We start from the raw sequence: 21,701 nt of genomic DNA, 5'->3' as shown, positions 1-21,701 counted from the left end.
AGAGGAAATGACCCTGCGTGTGTCAGCTGATGGTTAAATGATGCCCCTGGACTGGTGGGATGGGAGCTGCAGTAAGCCTTCCATGCCAACAGGTCAAATCAATGGTAGGACAGACCCCTCACTGACCCCCTATGTGGACTGGTGACAGAGGACCAGGTGCTAACTCCTCCACCCCTGCCTGGGAGAAGTGTCTGGTCCAAAACTATGGCATAACTGGGAGTGGAGTGGAGAGAAGGAATCTAGGGAGGGTTTTCTGAAAATAGGGGGTTGGAATCAATAATTCAGAAAACAAAGGGCTACATTTCGTATGCATCAGGTTTTGTGGACTGATATTTGCACTTAGACACGAGTACGTAATGAGGAGTAATTTGTGTGAGGGTGTCCAATCGAGGTCCGATAAACTATATTGACTTATTTTGGAGACAATGTGTGCCTTGGTCAACAGTCTGAGAATCCCTGGTCTACCACATACTAGCTGGGTAACCCTGGGTACTGAACTTTTGTTTTCTTCAGCTGTATAATGGGACAATAATACCTACCTGATCTGATTAAGTGAGGAAATGTGTGTAAAGCCCTTAGCAATCCTGAGAGAATGCAGGTATTATTATTGTTATTTTTATTATTTTAGACTCATCTAGGGGACTAAGAGAGTATCTGTCTAGGAGGTAGACAACAATAAGACCACAGTGATACAATTTTAGCAAAAAATGAAAGGAGCAGGAAACTAGAAGGGTCTGGACAAGTAGATCGAAAATTCAACTGAGTATCAGAATCAGAGTCAACTGGTGGGAGGAGGGGTTCAGAAAAAGGAGAAGTTATCGGCTCATCCCAAACACATCTGTAGGGCTGGGGCCTGGAGAGCCATCATTTAAAACAAGTTCTCCAGGTTAGTTTTGGAGTCATGAAATTAGAGAGCCATTCCCAGAGAGCTCTATTTTGATCCATAAAGAAAAAAATTAAGTGTTCAGACTTTCCTTTGGGTCATATTTAGAATATTTATTTATTTATTATTCATATGTGCATACAATGCTTGGGTCATTTCTATATTTACAATATTTATATGTTGTATGCATGCTTATAATATATTAGTGCTGTATAGTCTATCAGCAAGTGTATGTCCATATATTGGAGAGGGTACTCAAAATTTTTAAAACTTAGAAAGATACTCTGTCAAAGAGATTCATGACTTTGGCCTTAGAGGCACAGAATGGCTCTGAGGCCTTTACAGCCTGATGGTAATGTGGCTGGCTTCTTCAATGTACCTGAACAGACAGTAGCTCCACCAGTGGGATCCTTGGTCTTTTCTACACCCAGGAAAACACAGAAGTTGGTTTGAGGTTTGAACTTGGAGCTTCATGCTTGCTAGGCAGGTGTTCTACTGCTTGAGCCATGCCCCCTGTCCTTTTTGCTCTGATTATTTTGAAGATAGGGTCTTGCTTTTTGCTGAGGCTGGCCTGGAGTACAGTCCTTCTATTTTAAGCTTCCCATCATTGCTAAGATGACAGGTTCCAGGCCAGCCCATGGTCCTCCTGTTCCTAGCTAAGATTACAGGGTGAGCCACTGTGGCCAGCTAAGCCCAGAAGTTTTGCTAGGACTGTTTGTTTCCTGTGAACTACATACGGTCAGGCCCTGTTCCCTTAGAGACAGGAGTCTGCAACTGCCATCATCCTCCATGTCAATGTCCACTGGCCTCTTCCTGTGTAAAATTCCTCAAAGACTTTTCTAATTTGGACAACACTACACTCTCGTTTGTAATCTTCAGATTAGAATAATAATGGTTTTACAATTAGATTTTTAAAAATTGCCCAGTTCTTGCTCTTTTTTAATTTAAAGAACACTTTTTGAAGAAATAGGAATGTTGAGAGATTTGGCATTTGGTGACCTGAATGTAATCTTTTCCTTTAGAGTCATGGTGATAAGAAAGTTAATCAAAAGAAAGGAATAAATACTTTATAGAGATAGAAAAGGAAAATCCCAAAGGGAAGAAGCCAGGGGAGCAAGGTAAAGTTTACTAAAGAGAGAAACAGAGTTTTATATTTAGAATGAGGTATTCTTGCTTTCATTTTTAGGACCTAGGGACACCTTACCTGAGAATGGCAGCTGTGGTCAGTGACCTCAGGTCACATCTGAGTCCAGGGTCAGTTTTACTAATGCCCACAAGCCCTTGTCATTACATGGGTAGCTTTCCCTGGACTGAACCAGACTTTCCTACACCTGGCATCATCCACTTTCAGTATGAAATTTACAAAGATTTTGGTATCTTGCTGTAGGAAAGTGACTCTACCCTTTCTTACTTTTGCTCAGGGTCAAGCTGCTCCAGATGACCACGTTTTTATTGAATCACCAATCAATCTGTGTGGACATTCCTATACTATGTGAGAATTTGGGGAACACTAGTCGGGAAGTCTCATTAATGTGTGTTGGTTTGTACATGTCCTAATTTGGAAAGGAATCGGACTGGAATTTAACCTTTTCCTTATCTGTGCTACGGGAAAAAAGACTGTAAACAAACGAAAGGTGAAAACAAGATTGCAGAGGGCATTTTAGAGCATTTAAGAATGAAGTGTTTGAAGCATTTTGAGCAGGTACTTACTGATCTAAGATTATCACACCTGCTGACAAGGAGTGCCTTTGTATTAACTCTGCCTTTAACTACCTGTGCGACCTAGCCAAATTCCATAGTCTTCCTCTGCCTCAGTTTTCTCACCTATCAAATGAGATTGCAAAGATTAAATCATTGTCCCCCAAAGTCAGGCATAGGCAGGCCTTATTTGATTTTTAAAACAGATGAGGTAGGAAATATATCCCCCACACTGCAAGTGAATAAATTGAGTAAATTGAGTCTCAGAGATTCCTTTCCAGGTCATATGCCCAATCCTTGCAGTTTGGGCACAAGCACTCTAGGTTCCTGGATCTTCCATTGCTCCGATTCCCAAAGTCTTAAAGTGAAGAGTTAACCCCTGGGGCAGTGAAGAATTGAGATAACTTCATACACTCATTTTTAGGCTTCCGGGTCTGGGTCAACCCACTGACTCTTCCCATAAGAATTCCAGCTGCTGGTTCATGGAACAATTGGGAAAACACACCAACAGCAACAACCTCCCAAACCCCTCAAAGCCACAGCAATTGTGTGTGTGTGTGTGTGTGTGTGTGTGTGTGTGTGTGTGTCTAGATACTGTGGAACCAAAAATGCATTTTATGATTTTAGTTTTTTCAACAGAATGGGAAAACCTTTCCTCTCCTCTTTGTATTATGCATGGAAGCCAAAGGAAGGAGGTAAAGATTTCAGTTGACTTTGAATCACCAGCTATTCAGTGAGTATTGCTGGCTTCTTACAGTGTGCCAAGGGTCTCCTTCATGGGAAGGAGGGAGAATATGGTGTGCCTACTCTCCCTGCATCCTTCAGCAGCGTGGGGTGCTGGTTGGATGTGGTAAGAGGTGACCGTCCTGGGGTTCTGAGAGACCAATTGAGCCATGAATTGATTAGCTGATTGCAGCAACCAAGGCCGCATTTTGGGAAAGAGGACGATCAGCAAGTCAGTTCTCTCTGGATTCCAGGGTGCCTGACCAGGGGATATCCGGGGCACCCTCCTCATCCTGAGTATCAGGCAAGGCTGGGACACTGGTGAGAGCAAAATGGTTTTCACAGCATGCCACATTCTCAACTTGCAAAAGCTGTTGGGGTTTAGCACACACATAGAGTCTATGGCGGCAAGAAACCAGGAATTGATCCCATCATTCCCTTGATTTCTAGTAATCAAGTTCAAGTTCTGAGGAGCTGAAGTAGTTGGTCACTGATTTATAGGCAGGCCTAGACAGCAGGGGTTAATGATTCAGGGGTGAACTTCTGAAGCGTCTGTACAGTGCTGTATTCTATGTGATCTCATTTAAACTTCTGGAAGAATCCTTGGATACAGGCATCATTATCCCTGTGTACAGAGATGAGGCAAGGGGCAAGCAGGTTACTGAATTGCCCAAATTCTCACAGTTGTGAGTTGTGGACAGGGATTTGAACTGCTTGTCTGACTTCAAAGTCTGCACAGCAAAAATAGTTTTGCCAAGTGCAGTAGGAACTAGTTGTGAGAGCTTCATGTATCTAAGGTTAAAAAAAAATGAAACTAGTTATGCTATTGCATTGCATGTATAGACAGAGATCAGATATTTTTATTGTTATTATTATTATTACAGAATTTCACTATGTAGCCCAGGCTGACTTCAAAACTCACAATCCTCCTGACTGGGCCTCCTGTGTGCAGGGAATACAGACATTCACCGACACACCCAGCTTACTAGTGTTATTGAAAAACAAATATTCTTCAGCTATTTAATGGAGATAGCTCTGAAATAGACTGAAACACCTAGCAGAAGGCAGAAGTTTGGGGGTTTTTTTTGGTGGTACTGGGAATTGAACCCAGGGCCTCACTCATGCAAGGCAAGTGCTTTTACCACTGAACCACACTCCCACTCCCAGAAGGCAGAAGTAATGGACACATTATAGTGGGATGGAATTATATTATTTATTACAAATTATTTTCCCCCTTCAGTAGTGAGGAATATTGGCCAAGAGGAGGGGATCAGGGCAACAGCCCATGACGTTTTGTGTTTGACAGAAGTTGTCAGGGTAAGGTTATGTTACCAAAGGCCTAACTTAGGTGCCACCTTAGGGAGTCCAATAAATATGGAAACCACTTTGGTTAGACTATGCCTAGGGACTTCCAGAAAGCAACAAGGGAGCTGCCTTGATGTGTTTTGATAATTCCATTAAGAGATCATTTTAAAGATAAAATTATTAAGGATAAAACTTCTCAGTGAGATATAAAATGGATGGTGAGTATTTTATTTAACTCATTAATGAGGAAACAAGTAAGGATGTTGTAACACAAATTTAGGTGGATAAAGGAATATTGACACAAATGCCCAACAGGAAATAAAACTAATTTCTTCCACAGCACAGGGGTGATGTCAAAGAAACTTTACAGGATAGGACAAAATTTGCATTTTTGTGTGCCGTTAGTTATCTACAAGCTGCAGTGTTGTAAAATGCTTCCAGGGTAATGAGTGCTAGAATCAGATAACCCAGGGAGGCTGTGCTGGGTGTAGAGAATGCATTGTTTTCTACCCAAGCATAAAAGTTCCCCTGTAATTCCTGCTGTTAAGAAATGATAAGGAAGTATTTAGCTACTGAATTCTTGTGATGATAGGGCAAGACTCCCTCAATTAATCAATCTCTCTGTCTCTGCTTCCCGACCACCATGATGAGAGCTTCTCTGTCTGCCACGCCTTTCCACCATGATGTTCTACCTAACCAAAGGCCCAGAAACAACAGTACTGGCCAACTATGGACTGAATCCTCTGAAACCAGGAGCTACAACAAATCCTTCCTCCTTTTAAGTTGTTAATTCCATGCATCTGTCACAGGGATGAGAAGCTGCCTTTAAGTTGTCTGTCCCTTTGGTTTGGGTTGGAGGTGGATTTCTCCACCCCTGTGGGGGAGGGGTTCTGGTCTAGGAGCAGGGTGTCTGCATGGATTGACCTCATCAGACCCGTTTAATTTGATGCCCTGAGGAACTTTCTACAAACTGCAGTTCTGTTCATATTATTTTCATACCTTAGGAAACAACAGTGATCGGGTCTCAGAGGTCAACCAGTGTGGAGCTTGGATTTTAGAATCAGGAAGACAACATAGATTTACACAGGGTTCCCTTCCCTGGAGATAATTTCTTTTTGTTATTACAACATATGGAAGATAAAACTGTTTTAGCCCCTGATAGAAAGGCAATTTCTCCTGCTTATAGTTCCTTCCCACCTCCCAGGCAGTGCATAAAAAAGGAAAGAAGTCGAGGCATTGATGTATGTGGCAAGATTCACTCCTGGCCAAACTTGGAAGTGTTAGCAGGGACTTAAAGGGTTAAGCACCTGTGATTTGGGGAGAAGAAACTTCTACTTCCTATCAAGTTGTTATTTTGTTTTAGATAAGGACCTCCAGAAAAGACCACACAAATTGGTTTAAACTAGTCAAAGTCACTCAGTCCCTCTTGCAGGTGACCTAGAGTAAACTTCGCTCATTATAATCATATTATAATGCTAAATTCTCTGCCTTGAGGCATTCCCATCTGCGATTTCAAAACATGCAGTGTGTGAAGAAGCATGAGTTCCAATTGTGCAGTGTAGGACTGTGCCTGTCTCTACAAGCAATGACAAATTTCTCCTGTCCTAATATGCATCAGTTTCCCCAGTAAAATTCCCTTGCCTCCTGTGTTCAGAGACACTGCTTTGGGAGTTATGCCCAGTGCTTTCATTGTGGTGCTGCAAGTCCTAAAACTCTCTTCTTCATCTCTTGGTTGTGCTTATGTGCCCACTGTGTTTGGTTACCATGTTGAGGGAGATGGATTTGAGGGCAAAAAGGCTGGGTTTGTGCTCAGTCATGCCTTAGCTAAATTGTAACTTTTATATAATGGAGACAGTGCAAGCTAGGATTCCTACCTCACAAGGCCATGAGAATGAAGAGATGGCAAGTGTCCAAGCATCCTTCAGTTATCAACGGACCCTTATGATGTAGAGGCCCCAGACTGGGATGAGTAGATGAAGACATTTGTGGAACAAAGAGATCTTGAGATCTGGGGGCCTCGGAAGCCCTGGTCCTTGGATTTGACCTCCTGTCTTATTACCAACGGTGTCTGCCAGCAGAAGGATGGGTCTGGCTTCTGTGGGGTAAGGCTTTCTGAGAAGGCATGTTTGGTTTATGGGCTTCAGCCAAGAGGTCAGAAATGACTGGACTGTGTCACAAAAATCATTACCCCAGACTTTGGAGGTATGTCAGGGCAGCTGAACTCAGGTGGTCTCTAGGTGAGCTGAGGGCTACGGCAATTGCACAATTTCTGGACCTCCCTGGATAAGAACTGGATATTTGGTTATTAACATCAGGGATGTTCATCTTAGTTATTTCTCTGATTCCATCAATAGTCTCTTTTGTTTTAATTGCCCTCTTGGGCTGAGTTCAGAGCCCATGACTTATTCTCAAGAGACTCCTACCAGGGATCTTTGCTCTGGCCTGCTTTCTCCTTGGAGACCCATGAGGAGAGAGGTCTGAGTGTATAGGCGAGATCCTTCAAATAGTGCAAGTGGATAGAAAAAAGATGTTGCTCAGTATTCTAGAATTTAGAAGTCAAGGAGAAGGGGAGGACATCTCTGCCTTTGCCAAATTATTTGTTAAGAGTGAATTCTTAGTAGTGACATTTCTGTTAAAAAGGTATGAACAAAACAATAAGGTTGTAAATGAATTATGGATCCATTTCTGGGCAACTTCACCAGCGTTAAATATTAACATTCAACACTTTCTTGTTGTTCTTTTAGAATATGTAAATTGTCATCTCTGACTGCTTTCATTTACATTTCTTTGATTTCTAGTGAGAATTAACATTTTCCCCGCTACTTTTGTCTACTAATTGAATTTCCCAAATGGGAATGGTCATGTCTTTTATCCATTTATCTTTTGGAATCTTGACATTTATTTTACAAATTTGAATTAGTTATTTATGATAGCTCTTAGTTCTTTATAATATTTGACAGAAATATTTTCTTCCTCAAAAAATCTTTAGTAATGCTATTTTTTTTATAATGTTATCATTTCAATGACTTCAAAGCTGAGAAAGTTAAAATTTCCTCAGAGAGCTGATAAATATGTTTTCAATTTTGTGCAAGTTCTTCCACAATTAGATTTTATATGTGAGTCTTTAATCAGCCAAATCTTATTTTGGTGAGTGTTTTATTTTTAGTAACATTTTCTATTATAAAATCAATAAATGTTTATTACCAAACAGCAGAAAGAACAAGAAAAATACAAGAAGATCCATAATTTTACATCCAGAGATAACTACTATTGGTATTTTAATGTGAATACTTCCAAATCATTTTTCCTGTGTATATATTTATTTTTAAAAATACAACACAGTGTACAAGCTTGTTAGTACTGTTCATACTAACAACTTACTAGTGACAAATTTCAGTGTCATTAAATATTTTTAAACATATCATTTGAATTAACTGTATAGTATTGCATTCTATAGACATACCATGATTGACGTAATTACCTATTTTTTTAACTACTTCAATAAATCTAAGAGATTACTATTATGAACAATGCTGCTATAAACACACACATACATCTTGGTCTACATTTCTAATTCTTTTATATAAATTCTTAAAGTAGAATTGCTGAAGCAATGTTTTTATATTCATATGTCTGTCGCTATCTAGATCTATCCACCTTTATCTATGCTATTTGTAACGGTATCTATTTTGTCTTTTCATATATACTGCTAAATCAAGTCAATTTATATCACTTTAGTGAATGAGCATGTCCTTTCACTTTAGGACAGTGAATGAGCATGTCCTTTCTTCTGTTCACCCTTCACTCTTGTTAACATTCGTTATTAACCTTTTCACAATTTCATGCGAAAATGATAGACCAAAATGGTCTATGCATATTTTAGTTTGTCTTTTCTCTAGTGCATTAGTTGAATTTACCACTGCCTTCATTTTTATTGTATGTTTTCTTTCTTTATGAATTACTTGTTCATGATCTTGATATACATGTATGTATATATATATTACATACTCATTTATATGTTTTTATATATTTTTAAAATTGGGGAGCAAAATTTAAAATTTGTTAATGGCTTCAAACACATCCTTAGGTACAATGAATACATGTTACTACCTCCTGCTTCTGATGTCCATCAGATCCTAACATTTTGCTTCGTTGCTTCCTATTTTTGCTAAGAAGTAGAATACTCATATACTAGTCTCATTTTTCCTTTCTCAGAGGCAATGTTATCCTGAGTTTGATGTTTATTGTTCTTAACTATGTCCATGCATGTTTGCTATAAAATATTTATCATTTTTTTGTATTCTTTCAGAATTTATACTCTACTACTTATCTGCACCTTGTTTTTCCACTCAGCACTATATTTTTGAGATTTACCCCTGTTGATAAAACTTCTAAAAATGACCCTCTGTGTGAATATATTACAATTTGTTCACTGGGATCATGGATACTTGTGTTGTGTAATGAGTTTTTGTTTGTTTTGCTGTTGTGAACAGTGTTGTGATGGATACTCATTATCCACAAGGGAAGCTTCTAGCATTTACCCCCAGAAATAAAGTTCTTGAGTTGGAAGATAGTGTTACCAGATGTTGACAATTCCCCAAAATGGTTATCTTACCTGCATGAACACATCAGCAACAAGTGTGAGTGTTCCTTCAGCTTTTCCACATTGCCATCTCTTGATGTGTCATATTATTTCATTTTCACCAAGTTGATGGATATAAAATGGTACGTCACTCCTAAAACTTTCAACTTTCTGACTAGTGGTGAGGTTGGATATCTCATGTATGTCATTTGTCATTAGCTCATATGTCTTCTTCATATCTCTGTTAGGTCATCAGTGTCTTTATTACTGATTTTGGCTTTGTGGCTATTTATATTGCACATGTCTCCTCCCAGCTTACATTTCGTCTTTTCACATTGCCTGTAGTCCTTATTATTGCACAGAGGTTTAAATTTTCATGGTAGTCAGATTTATGGTCTTTTCCTTCAGGGATATCTTTATTGTCTTCGTTTCTTCACTTTCTCTTCAAATCTCACCAAGAAAAAGCAATTCTTTAATAAAGATATTCTGTGATTGGTTGTAATCTTTTGGCATTACTAGAATTTACCTTTCGTGGTCACAATATAGTATTGTTTGTAGTTACTGATGTGTTCCACAAGCTCAATTCAAATTGATTTCTCTACCTGTGCTCATTAGGACTGGTGTGGAGTAAATGATCAATAACAGCTAGCGGACAGGTGGTCTGCACAAGCCATCTGCCTCTCCTGTTGGCATAGACCTTGCTAACTGACTGCGTTGTTTTCTTCATCCCCTTATCTGTATATTCATTTATTCACTTATACGAGAACTATTTTGGGAAAATCTACTATGTGCCCATGTCTGGTTCTTTTCAAACTACTTCTACTAGAACTGGCATCATGAACATTTGCCATGTTAAGATTGTGTGTGCATCTTGTGTGTGTATGTATATACATGTTTGGGTATGCATGTGTGTGTTTGTGGGAGTATGTGCTGGTGTGTTTGTGTGTCTTTATATGTGTGCATATGTGTGTGTGTTGGTGTCTGTATACATGTGTATGTGTGTATTCGTGTCTATGTATGTGTATGTGTGTGCTAGCAGGTCTGTGCTTGTGTTTGTATATATGTGTGTATGTTTGTATTTGTGTGTGTATGTGTATATATGTGTCTATATATGTATGTATGTGTGTGTCTGTATATATGTGTGTATGTTGGTGTCTGTATATGTGTATATGTTTGTCTTATAATCTTTTCAGGGAATTAGCGTTTAAATTTATTATTTCCACTTATTATTTTCTAGTTTGTTTGTGTTCTTATCTTTATTATTTTCTTTCTATTTTCATGTTGACTCTTCATAAAGTTTTTTTTTAGCACTGAGGTTTGAACTCAGGACCGTGCACTTGCTATGTGAGGTCTCATGTTTTTTGCCCGGGCTGGCCTCAGTCTGCAATCCACCTATTCACACTTCCCAAATAGCTAGGATGACAGATGTGCACCACCATATCCAGCTTTTATTGGCTGAGATGGAGTCTCAGTACTTTTTGCCTTGGCTAGTCTTGAACTGGGGACACTCCCAATCTTTGCCTCCCAAGTACAGACATGAGCCACCATGCCCTGCCACTCTTCATAAGATTTTTAAGATGACTGTTTAGTTTACCTTTTCATATTTCTGAAATAAAAGTTCACAGATCTACACCTTTACCTGTGAGTCCTGATTCATACACACCTCATACGTTTTGATGTGCAGTGGTTTCAATTTTGCAATACTCCGTAAGTCATTTGAGGTTTTGTTATTGTTAGAAGTTGATGCTCATTTATTGTCATAAATTTTTTTTCAAACAATTTAAACACACAGAAGTATTAAAAGACTAGGATAAAGAACTCCTACATGTGCTGTCCAGATTCACCATGTGTTTCTGCTTTCTACTAATTGCTTTATCTTTGACTCTGTCTTTACACATGTGGATTTTTCTAAACTATTTGAGAAGTTCATACAAACATACATGCACACCCACGCACTTCAACACATAGTTCCTAAGGTATTTTTTCTTATTAAAGTTAAGAAATTTAAGTTAAGTATCAGGAAATTTCATTTCAATACAATATGATTCTCTAATTCCCTAGTTCACATTTTAATGGTCAGTTATTTCAGTACTGTGTTATTTATATTGAGAGAGAGAGAGAGCAAGAGAGAGAAAGAGAGAGAGAGATTGTGTCTATAGCAGCCATCCACTGAGTACCTGATATATTAATACTTATTTCTCGTTGTACTCTGTTTTTTAAAAGCCCACATTTATGTTTACACTTTGATCTCTTTGTTATGCCCTTGCTATATACTCATAGTGAAACAATTACAGATAAAGAAAGCAAACTAACAAAAAGTCATCAGAAATCTTAGGATGCAGAGATAACCATTATTAGCAGTTAGATGTATATTTTCTAGCTTTTACTTTCCATCAACAGAATTCTTAAAACTTTTTTTCAACAATTTTTATCGTGAATTTAGAATTTCAAAGAAATTAGATTTAAATTTTTTTATTATCACATTACTGTTGTACTGGGGGTACATTGTGAAATTTACAAAACTGTTTACAATATATCTTAAATTCACTCCCTCCATCATTCTTTTTTACCTCCTTTGCCCCATTCTTAGAATAGTTTCAACAGATCTCATTTTTCCATTTTCATACATGAGTATATAATATTTCTACAAATTCACCCTCCTACACCCTTTCCTTATATATCCCTCTCCCATTGGTACCATTTCCCAGGCAGGACCTGTTTTACCTTCCTAGCTTCCCTTTTTGAAAAAAAAAAAGACTGTTGTTTATTTAAGACAGCCTTATAGGGAGTTTCACTGAGACAGTTCCATGTATATATGTACTATAACCCAAAGTAGTTCATCCACTTTATCTTTCTTCTTTCTACCTTAGTCCCCTTTTATGGTGATTTCAATAAGTTTAAATATTCTATAGTATATCAACCATAGTCACCATCTTTACTTCCTTCTTTTATCCTCCCCCTCTGATTAGTGCCATTCCCTTAGGGTGATCTGTTTTTCATTCTTATCCTTCATTGTTTAGGTATTTGTTTGTCGGTCAGTGGGAATTTTGCCTTGGTCTTATACCTGTACCTGCATTGTGCTTAAGTCAATGTAACCCCCCTCTCTGTACTTTCTCTCTCTTTTCCCCCATCCTGTATTCATCAACAGAAATTCTTGACTTTTTTTTCTGGCTAAAATGTAAGACATTAAAAAGTAGAATTACCCTGTATAACTCATCATTTTAATGTTTAGTTTCTTTTATAAATTTGTAGATAATCTTCATGACAACTTTGCAAATATGTTACCTTTCCAGGTAAAGAACCCAAGACTTGAGAGATTCCCTAGATCATCCTGGTCACACAGCACTGAAGTGGAGTTATTACCCTAACCCTGGGCTGTCTGCCTCCAAGGCATAGATCAGGTCACTATTTTGTCCAGGATTCCTTTCATTGTTTTACTTACATTATTAATATTTAATTGTATTGCATAAGAAAAGATATTTTTTTCTCTTGATTCTCTTTTTGGGGGCCTTATTTGAGTATTAGTATATATGTCCTGTGTATTGAAAGAAGAATATAACCTGTGTTTGCACTGAGTTCAATGCAAGTCTACTGGTTCTAACTTACTAAGCACATAGTATAACCTCTGTGATGCTTTTCAGATTTATGTCTGTTTTGTCACATCATCGTTTTTCAAATTTTTGTTTGAGGTTTGTCTTTAACTTTTAAGATTTTTTTTTTAGCCTTAATGTTTGTTCAGCCCTAAAAGGAATTTAAACCTCCCATTACAATTGCTTGTTTTGTTTGTTTTTGTTTTTGGTGAGACTGGGGTTTGAACTTAGGCCTTTGGGCTTGCAAAGCAGGCATTCTACCACTTAAGCCATGCCTCCAGTCCATAATTGCTTGCTTTGTGCTGATTCTATTTCTGCTAGCATTTGTAGCTTTAGTAATCTGTATCTTCCCTATTGATTTTAAATTTTTCCACCATAATCAAGAGTTTCTTTTCATCCAGCTTTTTGGCTTGAAAATATCTTTTATATGATATCAACTTTACCAGCTATTTTCTTCTTGATGTATGAGTTTCTTGCATAAAGCTTTTTTATTTTAGCATTTCTGCATCTTTTTTGTTGTAAGTAACAAAAAGCAGCAAACGTATTGTTAGGTCTTATGCTTTGACCCCTTTGAGAATTTGTCTTTTATTTATTTATTTTTTGCAGTACCAGAGTTAGAACTCAGTGCTTTGTGCGTGCTGGGCAGGTGCTTTATTTCTTGAGCCACACCTCCAGTTCTTTTTGCCCTGGTTATTTTGGAGATAGGGTCTTGCTTTTTACCTAAGCTGGCCTGGACTGTGATCTTCCTATTTTTCTATTGAGATGGGGGTCTCAAAAACGTTTTTTGCTCGATCCTCTTGATCTCAGCCTCCCATGGAGCTTAGGGTGACATGTGTGCGCCACTCTGCCCAGCTATTGATTGAGATGGAGTCTCTCAAACTCCTTGCCTGGGCTGGTCTCAAACCACATCCTCCCAATTCTACCCTTCCAAGTAGCTAGGATTATAGGTATGAACCACAAGTAGCTGGTGAGAATTTGTCTTTTGAAAGGTGAATGCCTAAATACATGAAGTCCTTTGGGATACAGATGGACTAGTGATAGGAGATGGGCTCTTGGCTGTTAACTGTGGACTTTATAAGTTACTTAATTTCCCTGTGACAAAGCTACCAGTTTCCTCATCTATAAAATCATGTTAATAAACCTAGCAACCACATAGAGTTTGTGTGAAGGTTAAATGAAATCATGAACACTCAGGCAGGGAAGCATAGTAGAGCATATTAAACTAATGATTTGTAAAATGGAATTGTCATTGCTGCTATTATAGACATCATGATGGGATATTATTCAAAGCAAATTTCTTGGCAATGGCATATAAAGCAAGATCTATGCTCAAAATGGGGGAACCTGCTCTAGTCTTTCATCAAATTTCACTTTGTGATAATGGGAAAAACTTACAATGCTGAGAAGCAGCGGTCCAATGCCCCTTGGGTGTTCAGGTTTCAGGTTGATCTGTCCATTTTCACTTCTGGCTGCACTGAGGAACTTCCCAGCTTGACTTGAACTCAGTCATGTCAGGAATCACTGCTGTGCTTTCCCATGTAGTGAACTAAATATTTAGGTTTTCCAAATCAGTTGTTTGCTTTTGGGTTGGGTGTCAAAGCCACAGGCTTCCTTGTGTGTTGGCTCTTCCCATGAGGCGTGCAAAAACTGAAACAAAGAAAAACAAGCAGTGACAGCTTTACTTCCTGGATTGCGTAACTTGTTCAGCCAATGAAGGACACTCTGGAGTGGCGATTAGATATGAAGACTGATTCTGAGCCTGGAAAGAATTCCAGCAGAGCTTGGCTGCTGCACAGCTGGAACCGCTGCATCCATCACAACTGGATGCTTCTTCCCATCTGCTTCTCAGGGTCCAATGGGGCAGGGAGGAAAACTAAAAGAGTCAGAGGTTTCAGTTACAGCCATTTTTTACTTTTCAAAGTATTCTTGGTATTTTAGAACCTAAATAATTTTCAACCAAACCATGGAATATAATATGATAGCATATAATTTGTAGTCTAAAACATAGACTATAAGACTATAATCTGATAAACTCCAGAACGACAGGACTATTTTTAGTTATATAAACTTCAAATCTCAGATGGCTTCTTTTTTTTTTTTTCTTTTTTTGCAGTACTGGGTCTTGAACTCAGGTTCTCATGCTTGCTAGGCAGGTGCTCTACTGCTTGAGCCACTCCGCCAAGCTCAGATGGCTTCTAATGAATCATTCAAAGGAAGATGTGAGTCTACTTCCAACATGATGGAATAGAGTAGTTTTTTAAATCTCTGATAATAGTTATCATCTCACCTCTGGTAAATAGAACAATTCCCAGTCTCTCCCCAGAGACTCTGATCCCAGGGGTCTCAGATGGGGCCTTAGACTTGTGTTCTTAACACGAGTATGGGAAATAGTGGAGATGACAGAGGGAGCCGCCTGCTTTCAGAAACAGACAGCCCTGGGCTTAAATCCTGACTCTTTCACTCACTAGTTATGTGGTCTTGAACAATTACTTAACCTCCCTCCACTTCATCTAAAAAACTAGAGCTAGAAACATCTCCCTCAAAGTGTTGTTGAGAGGATTAAAATGACTCCAAAGTCCTCTCTAGCGTCTACGTTCCTCAGTGCCATTCAAACATTTGTTTCCATCTGGCGTACTTTGAAGATTATCAGTGAAATTAACATGTAGGTATTGAGTGTATTATTTATTTTTCCTATGTGTTTGGAATATTTTGTGAAGACCTAGAGATTCCTAGAACCCGTTAAATACTTTCCAGATGGTGCAGTTTGTTCATGTGATCTCAGCCAGCCCCCTAGGCTTTGAAAGAACGCCCCAAATTTCTTATGTGAGCAACTTCATCTAGCTATCCCTTAATTAGTCAGGCCACTTCCTGGGTAGGAATACCAGGTCCTTATCTCTCTTTTGTACCAGAAATTTCAGTTTTCTTGAAACCATGCATGTTTTTATATTTTTCTTCAACAGAAAGTATGCAATAAACTTATTCTGTTGCATTTTACACAGAACCTGTTCTGGGTGCTTTGCATAATGCATATTTCTAATCCTGGGCCCAAAGGTCTTTGTGCTTTTTCTCTTCCCTCCTAATAGTCAGAATTCAATACATTTTCTGATGAATATATTTATATTTAGCCTTACTCCAAAACTATTTAAAGCACTTTTCCTTAAACTTTTTTTCTTTTGGTGGTTATGAACTTAGGGTTTTGTGCTTGTAAGGCTGGTGTTCTACCACTTGAGCCACACTTTCAGCTGAAGCATTTTTTAAAGCTACAAACAATGCAAGACATATTAAAAAGAAAGTTTATGTAGGGAAAGTTAAGGTGTGAAGTATAGTAACTTCATAAATGAAATTATACATCAAATGTGTTTTATACGGTCTTTTATAGTTCCCAGTGGCGAGCCAGGTATTCAGCTCAGAACTTTCTAGTTCTCACTGCAGTCTCTCTGCAGACAAAAGATGAAGGTGATGATCCTCAAGTCAACTATTGCAATGATTATCTACTGAGTCTTGAATTTTGTTTTAACTTTTCCATTAGCTCAAGACTTTATGTCCTTGTCTGTATTAGGGTCATTAAAAACCTGCAGAAATGTCATGAAGGATCACAGAAAACTACACACCCTCCATTTTACAAAATGGATCAGGGAATAAGGAGGTCTCTTGCTGTAGACAAGATGATAGCTGGCTGAAAAAGCTGGGCCACAGATCAGCTAATCCTCTGGTCCAGAAGTGGTAACCATGGCAACAGTAGTGATGGAAGCTCTAGTTCTAGCAATGACACCCATAAGAGACACTGGCAAAGAGGGGAACCTGTCATACTTCTGAAATAGACTCTTGATGAGGGAAGTTTATATAATTTTAAGCATAATTGCTGGGAGAAAATAAAACACCTCTTTCATGTTAACCTTGCAAACTAAAATCCACAAAGCAATGGCAAATGTCCAGCTGTAAAGCTGCCACGGACCAAGTCCAGGTGTGAGTTCTTACCTAGGAAACCTGTAGCCTGCTTCAGAGTTGCCTTTTATTCTTTCCACTTTCTAGTAGTAGGGCTTCCAGGACTTTGAACAGGAAAAGCCCAGAGGAGGATATGTGCTTTTGAAGCCACCACTCTTGTGTGCCTCATTCATTTCAAACAGAGGCACTTCTCAAAGAGATGAAGGCCTGTGTATAAACAACAATGCCCACTGCGTCCTCTTGCCATCAGCTGTGATGTAGCGGCTTTTGATTCTGCACAGAAGTTGCCTTGTTTCAGACACTGATGGATGCTTCTTCTGAATGAAGGAGGCAGCAAGAACAAATGAGCAAAGCTCCTGGGAAGGCGAAGTACCTCAAGAGGATGGGCCCAAAAGCACTTAAAATAAAAGGTAAACACAAGCCTCCACAAAAGTAGAGTGTACTCAGCTGATCTTGGTTGATAATTTGTTCTTCTTAAGGATTTCCACTTGTTTGTACAAACAAATATGTCCTTGGGGACATCTGACTTTATGTTGGAGGGGAAAAAAGTTTAATTCAAACAGATATTTTAGAGCTGGGAATGCTAATTAAAATAAAGACCATAGGAGTTCTGAGTCTGGTTTGAGGCAGCGAAGCAGAAAATGATGCATTGGAGGATCTGGAAGTGAGGCATCTCTGTCTAGGAGAAAAAATGGGATTCTCACTGTTGGGATGATCATCTGTGGAGTTGAATATTGTGTCAATGTGGAAACCCCCCAAAAGCCCATGATAAACCACCGTGGGCAGTGTAGGGCCTGCTCTGAGAGCTGCACCTCCTTTTCCCACAAACTCTTGTCCTTCCCTTTTGCTGAACAGATAGAAACATTTTGCTTATACAGCCCCAGTTTGTTTCTAAAAGTAAAAAAACTTATTTGACACGTAATAGTGCACATTTATGGGGTCTTGTCTGATAGTCTGATACACGCATAGAATGTGTGATGATCAAATCGGGGTGATCAACATTTCCTCCTCTTTACACATTCATCATGCGTTGTGTTGGGGAGCTTTAAACTCTTCTAATTCTTTATAAAATATACAATGGATTATATTCACTCCTCTGCTATAGAACACTAGAATGCATTTGAACTACCTAACCAGCTATCCAACTTTCCTCTATCCTCCTTCCCCTCTACCTTTCCCAGCCTCTAGTGATCACTACTGTACTCTCTACCTCTATGACTTCAATGGTTTTAGTTCTACCTCTGAGTGAGAACACACAGTGTTTGTCTTTCTGTTCCTGGCTAATTTCACCTAATGTAATGTCCTCCAGTTCATGTCACCACAAACGACAAGATTTCATTCTTTTTGCAGTGGAATAATACTCCATTATGTGTGATATACATGCCATATTTTCTCTGTCCATTCCTAGGTGATGAACAGCTAGGCTGATTCCATATCTTAGCTGTTGTGACTAGTGTTGCAGTGAACACAGGAGCTCAGCTTTCTCTGGACACAAACCCTGTAGTGTCATAGGGTAGTTTTATTTTTTTGTTTTTTGAGGAGCTGCCATAGTGTATAAGAGTTTCTCTTTCTCTACATGTTTGTCAGCATTTGTTAGATTTTATCTTTTAGATTATAGTCCTTGTAACTGGATTGAGATGATATTTTGTTGTGGTGGTTTGTCTCCTTCCCTCCCATTTCCTTCCCTCCCTTCCTCCCTCTTTCCCTCCTTTCCTTCTTTCCATTCTTCCTTCCTTCCATGCTGGGGATGGAACCCAGGGCCTTATGAATGCTAGGCAAACACTCTCCAGGCTTTTGTAATTTTTGATTTACTTCACTGAACATTTTTCATATTCTTGTTGGCAATTTGTATGTCTTCCTTATAGATACTTTTATTCAGATCTTTTGTCCATTTTAAATCAGATTTTTTTGTTGTTAAGTTTTTGAGTTACTTATCTATCTTCCTCATTGGATGATCATTGACAAATATTTTCTCCCATTCTGCAGATTGGCTTTTCACTGTTGTCTGTTTTCTTTGCTGTGCAGAAGGTTTTTAGTTTGATATAATCTCATTTGTTTATTTTAGCCTGTGTGTTTGAAGTTGTAAAAATTATTGCCTATCCTGATGCCTTGGAATGTTTCCCCTATGCTTTCTTCCAGTAGTTTCATAGTGTAAGGTCTTACATATAGTACTTTGATTCATGTTGAGTTGAATTTTGTACGTGATGAAAGGCAGGGGTATAATTTCATTCTCCTGCATATGAATAGCCATTTTCCCCAACATGGCTTACTGAAGAGATTTCCCTTTCTCGAATGTATGTTTGGCAACATTGTGAAGATCCGTTGGTTGTAGATGTATGGATTTATTTCTAGCTCTCTATTTTGTTGCATTAGTGTATGTGTCAGTTTTTATGCCACTATCATAGAAATGGTTTGATTACTATAGCTTTGTAGTATGTTTCAAGATCAGGTGTTGCAATGCCTCCGGCTTTGTTCTTTTTGCCAAAGATTGTGTTGGCTATTTTGGGTCTTTTGTTGTTCCTTACGATCTTTAAGACTTTTTTTTTTCCATTTCTGTGAAGAAAGTAATTGTTATTTTGGTGGGGATTGCAATGAATTTGTAAATCACTTTGCATAGTGTGGACAGTAACAATGCTAATTCTTCTAGTTCATGTACATGGACTGTCTTTCCAATATTTTGTATCTTCTTCAATTTCTTTCATCACTGTTTTTTTATTTTCATTGAAGATTGAAATTGGTTAAATTTATTCCAAAGTATTTTATTACTTCTTATAGCTATTGTGAATTGGATTGCTTTATTTCTTTTTCAGCAAGTTCAGTATAGGTGTATAAAAATGCAATTGATTGTTATATGTTGCTTTTGTATCCTGAATTATCATTTCATACATATTTTTGGTGGAGTTTCTAGGTTTGCTTTATATAAAATTATGTCATCTATAAACAGGGATAATTTGACTCTTTTCTTATTTGATAAAGTTTCTTTTTTTCTCTTGCCTAATTGCTCTGGTTGATTTCCAGCATTATGTTAAATAGCAACGTTATGGTGAAAGTGGACATCCTTATTCTACTTGTCTTTTCCAGATCTTAAAAGAAATGCTTCCAGATTTCCCCATTCAGTATGATGTTGGCTATGAATTTGTCATAAAGTCTTTATTGTATTGTGGTATATTCCTTCTATATTTGACTTGTTGAGAATTTTTACAATGAAGTGATGTTGAATTTCATTGAATGCTTTTTCTGCATCTACTTAGATGATCATGTAGTTTTTTTCCTTCATTCTTTGAATTGATGTATTATATTTATTGATTTGCATATGTTGTACCATCCTTGTATCTCTAGGATAAGTCCATCATGGTGTATGATCTTTTTGATATGCTGTTGGATTTGGTTTGCTAGTGTTGTATAGAAAATTTCACATTTATGTTCATCAAGGAAATTACCCAGTAGTTTTCTTTTTTGTTGTGTGCTTATCTGGTTTAGTATCAGGGTAATGCTGAAGAACCAAAGTTTTTTTTTTTTTTTCATTTTTCTTTTATTATTCATATGTGCATACAAGGCTTGGTTCATTTCTCCCCCCTGCCCCCACCCCCTCCCTTACCACCCAATCCACCCCCTCCCTCTCCCCCCCAATACCCAGCAGAAACTATTTTGCCCTTATCTCTAATTTTGTTGTAGAGAGAGTATAAGCAATAATAGGAAGGAACAAGGGGTTTTTGCTGGTTGAGATAAGGATAGCTATATAGGGCATTGACTCACATTGATTTCCTGTGCGTGGGTGTTACCTTCTAGGTTAATTCTTTTTGATCTAACCTTTTCTCTAGTACCTGTTCCCCTTTTCCTAATGGCCTCAGTTGCTTTAAGGTATCTGCTTTAGTTTCTCTGCATTAAGGGCAACAAATGCTAGCTAGTTTTTTAGGTGTCTTACCTATCCTCACCCCTTACTTGTGTGCTCTCGCTTTTATCATGTGCTCATAGTCCAATCCCCTTGTTGTGTTTTCCCTTGATCTAATGTCCACATATGAGGGAGAACATATGATTTTTGGTCTTTTGGGCCAGGCTAACCTCACTCAGAATGATGTTCTCCAATTCCATCCATTTACCAGCGAATGATAACATTTCGTTCTTCTTCATGGCTGCATAGAATTCCATTGTGTATAGATACCACATTTTCTTAATCCATTCGTCAGTGCTGGGGCATCTTGGCTGTTTCCATAACTTGGCTATTGTGAATAGTGCTGCAATAAACATGGGTGTGCAGGTGCCTCTGGAGTAACCTGTGTCACAGTCTTTTGGGTATACCCCAAGAGTGGTATTACTGGATCAAATGGTAGATCCATGTCTAGCTTTTTAAATAGCCTCCAAATTTTTTTTCCAGAGTGGTTGTACTAGTCTACATTCCCACTAACAGTGTAAGAGGAGAACCAAAGTTTTGATTAATGTGACCCTGTCATGATTCAGGGAAGGATAACCCTGTCCTGAACTCCAGACCTAAAGCCTGATTAAAAAAAAAATGGCAACCATTGTAAGGAGAATTTTAATATGGCTCCCATGATCTTCACCTTTTGTGAAACAAAAGAAAGATTATCTGACCAGGCCTCATATAAGTATATGATCTCTTTTTTTCTGATGGCAGAAAGGGAAGTCAGCGAGATCTGAAATGTAAGGATTCAATGCACTGTTACTGGCTTTGCAGATGGAGGGAACTATATGAAACAGACAGAGGGAGACTGAAAACAGCCCTTTGAGTTGAAAGTGGCCCCTGGTTGACAGCTGAAAAGGCCATGGAGACCTCAGTCCATGACTGCAAGGAACTAAATTCTGGCAACAAACTACATGACATTGGAAGAGGCTTCTTTCCCAGAGCCTTTAGATGAGCACTCAGCTCAACTAACATCTTGAGTCTAGCCTTGTAATTACCTAAACAGAGAACCTTCTCAAGCTGTCCCAAATTTCTGATAGCACTTGAATGTTATCT

General features: G+C 38.4%; 1 protein-coding gene across 2 annotated transcripts in view; it reads right to left on the bottom strand.

The window, feature by feature from the left end:
• Lipc (lipase C, hepatic type) overlaps positions 1–14,422 on the bottom strand; it is a 147,301-nt gene extending 132,879 nt beyond the window's left edge. For both annotated transcript variants that reach the window (XM_074066061.1, XM_074066063.1), the window contains exon 1: positions 14,177–14,422. The gene's annotated coding sequence lies outside the window, so the exon portion shown is untranslated. The remainder of the gene's footprint in view (positions 1–14,176) is intronic.
• Between the last annotated feature and the right edge of the window lie 7,279 nt (positions 14,423–21,701).

The sequence above is a fragment of the Castor canadensis genome, chromosome 2 (genome assembly GCF_047511655.1).
Source record: "Castor canadensis chromosome 2, mCasCan1.hap1v2, whole genome shotgun sequence".
In the NCBI taxonomy this organism is placed as follows: Eukaryota; Metazoa; Chordata; class Mammalia; order Rodentia; family Castoridae; genus Castor; species Castor canadensis.
Note: the sequence above shows the minus strand (reverse complement) of the source record. Positions and strands in the feature narration are given on the sequence as shown.